Here is a 3,577-nt window from a genome sequence, read left to right on the forward strand (position 1 = left end):
ATAGAAATCTTTTGTAACTTTCTAAATGTCTCGACTGTCACTTTTGATCAGTTGAATCAATAATCTGTCATTACTGAATAAAGTATAAAGTATATATGGACTACTTTTATGGTATTTTTTGGAGTTGACATTCTTATGGAAAAGAACTGTAAATATTCTTCAAAACTCATTTTGTGCTCCACAAATGAAACAAAGACATACAACTTTGGAACAACATGAGTGCGAGTAAATGTTTTCATAACTTTCATTTTTTGGATGAACTATTTCCTTAATAATGTCAAAACAAAGACAGAAAGCTAGTGTACTTCAGAAACTCTGCGGTGTGTCCCGACAGCGTCTGCCAAGAGCACATCAGACTGCAAGAACACGTCAAACTTTGTGTTTAGACGCTCCAAAACGGATCACAGTTGGACCAGAACTCCATCTTCAAAATCCAAACTCAGTTCTTCCAACTGAAACACACAGGGCTGTGTTTTGTGGACATCTTCTCATGTGTGTGCGAGACAAGACCTGGACGTGTGAGCGTGTAAATACCACGGTGGTTCAGGCACCTCTCACTTTACCCAGAATTCCTCTGTCCCACTTCCCTTGACGTCACAGCTAGAGAAAGTGTGGCTTCTCGTGGTCACTGTGGAAGAGGAACTGCTCCGAAGCCGCTCGGGGGAATTTTAATGGTGGAGTTGGAGACCACTGCTGAGAGAGAATGACTTAAGGGTTTGGACAGCCTTGTCATAACTAAGCGATTTTTGTATGTATGTAAGTGTGTGGATCTTGAGAGTGTGTTTTTGTCTGTCTTTCTCTCTTTAGAGCTGATCTGATGCCAAATCTCTCCATCTGGAAGCATGATCATGGCATACAGCTGTTAACGAAGTCTTCAAAACATCCCAGAGAAATCAGTTTCTGCATGTAAGCATATCAATTCACTGACTGTCTTTGACCTCCTGTAGCTGGACTGATGTCTTTATATCCTCTCACAAAAGCATTCTTTTTATGCTTTGTGTAAATATTATTCTCTCACATGTACGTATGCATTGTGATGTATTGGGGTACATTCAAAATGGTATAAGGTGGGCACTTCTCAAATCATCTTATCCTTTATAATGATCCAATCCCATTTTTGACTGACAGACCTATGAAACTGTAGATTTGTAATGTGATTTAGTATTCATTTAATATATATATATATATATATATATATATATATATATATATATATATATATATAAACTACTAGTAATAGACTGTAATACACTGAAATTGTTTAGATATGATGTTTTGAAATTATATATATGAGTCATTTGTTCACGAATCAGACTTAACTAGCTGTATGGTATATTTGAACTCACTAAAAAAGAACCTGTTCATATCAGTTATTTATTCGTGAATCAGATTAGACTAGTTGCGCTGTAGATTGTGTCATTGACAAGATCCGTCTAATACGAGTCATTTATTCATATCGAATTGAGCTAATCTGATTGTGCGGTGTGTTTTGATTCGCTTAAAATAATCGGTTCATGAGAGTAATTTATTCATAAATCGGACTACAGTAGTTGGGTTGAATGTTTGTAATATCAGCTAGACGGCTTCTAGGCCTATTTGGGCAGATACACATTATTTCTTACCTTTGTTTTGTGGTAAACTGTCTTTTATCCAATCACATTCAGTTTGGACCGTAGGCTCAAAACTTGGTAAAATATTTATTTTTGCCGTGGCACTGTCTGACCAAACGGGGCGTGTGGTGAAACCATAGACTGTATAAAAACAGGGTGAAACACTGTGCTTAAGTAACAATGTGCATGAGCAATACCTTTTCACACCCACACACACACACACACACAGACAAAGGAAGCTATAAAAAAAAGATGACAGGTGCTTTAAAAGATGGTGTTTTTCACGTGACTGACAAAATATTTTTTAATTATTATACCACATATTGCCAATAAAAGATAAGTATTGAAAAAGTAATTAAAGATGAGGGGGTCACTGTGGAAATGTCATTAAATAGTTTGAACACTAATGGTTTAGAAAGCTCGCCTATCAGATTTTTTCTTTTACTAGTATGCCACTTAGAATAAAACATGCAAGCGAGATACATTTATTTTTGGGGGCATTTTGTCATGTTTTTCTTCTTTAAAGGAAATATATTTTTATAATCGTGTTGTTTTCCATCAAATGTATCTTTCATATTCATGTTCAGACTCACTACTGATGGCGGTCAGCTCCACTAATTCTCCGTCCTGACTGGGAAATGGATCTTGGCCCCAGTTTAAGTGGACGGCTGGTTTCTTTCATTACTCTAGGGGTTTGTTTGTCTTAACTGCCCGTTATTAGGACAGTGAACTTCCGAGCCCGTGCCGGAATGACTACCACATGTTTGTGCTTTGAAATTCCAGCCAAAACAAAAGAATAAAAATTCTCCACACAATTCCCATGAGGAGAACTGCGGAAATAACCAGGCAGTCTCACAGAGTATGGAAATCCATTCTTTTTTTTTCTTAACCGCACCGCCCGAAGGGTTAAAAACCCATCCGGCACATTTACGGTATTCTGCACCCGTTTTCTCTAATTCTGCCTCCTGGAAACCTTCACGAATAATGCAAACCTGGAAATGAAACACTTTCCCTTTGGGGCCAACTGTACATGAACCTGAAAGCAAAGAGGACTCACTACAAAGCAAAACTTTAGTCAGATCTCTATGAAGTGATAAAGTATCTCCTGGCAGAGATGCACCAATGTGAACTCCAGAAGTCTGCTGGTATTTGGTCTTTCTTTGTTCTTCCTGGGGCATTGGGTTGGGTAGGATCCAATTTGACCGTGTCTGGTTGCAATGAATACCGTTGATGCGGTGAAGAGGAGCGGAGATATAAAACACACACACACACACAAACACACACTTGAGATAAAAGGACCAGCGAGCTGCGGCTTGAAGCGTCTCGCCGGGTGTGTCTGTGGACATGCCACTCATTCCTGGTTGCAATCAACAAAGTGAAACCAAATGAGGGTCTGTGTGTGGGTGGACTTGCGTGTGAATGTGTGTGTGTTTTATGATAAGGTCTGGTGGTGGTGAGTGATTGTATGATGGATTGGACAGGAGGCGCAACTGCCATCTGCGCAGTAAACAAGAATGACTCAGAGAAACACAAATCAGTTTCATTAGTTCAGCAGATTTTGGTGTGCCTTCCGTCAAAGACATTTAGTGTACAGCAAAAATAAATGTGCTTTTAAATGTTTACCTGCATAAAAATCTGGTCACAAAATAAACCATGAGAGCCCATGTGTTAAAACTAAATCTTAATAAAATCATAATTATTAGTACCAAGCTAAATTATTAACAACTGCCTAGGCTAACATTGCTTAGCACTGATACAGATGATTTATAAACATATGTTTTTACCATTTTGTATACAGTGGCTCTTAAAATGGCTCATCCAGACAGATTTTAAAATGATTTTGAAGCTTCTCATTATTTACCACTGCTTGACATGGCAGAATTACAGTCAAAGAGTTTGACTCTGTACTAGAATATTTCATCAAGAGTAGTCTAAAGGTACACCTCATCACACAGACAACCAGTTAA

General features: G+C 38.2%; 1 long non-coding RNA gene across 1 annotated transcript; it reads left to right on the top strand.

Moving 5' to 3' along the window:
* The first annotated feature begins 599 nt into the window (after positions 1-599).
* On the top strand, positions 600-3,209 carry LOC132133695 (uncharacterized). Its single transcript, XR_009429211.1, has 3 exons — positions 600-714; positions 808-906; positions 2,198-3,209. It is a non-coding gene; the product is annotated as an uncharacterized LOC132133695 (long non-coding RNA).
* The last annotated feature ends 368 nt before the right edge of the window (positions 3,210-3,577 follow it).

The sequence above is a fragment of the Carassius carassius genome, chromosome 50 (genome assembly GCF_963082965.1).
Source record: "Carassius carassius chromosome 50, fCarCar2.1, whole genome shotgun sequence".
In the NCBI taxonomy this organism is placed as follows: domain Eukaryota; kingdom Metazoa; phylum Chordata; class Actinopteri; order Cypriniformes; family Cyprinidae; genus Carassius; species Carassius carassius.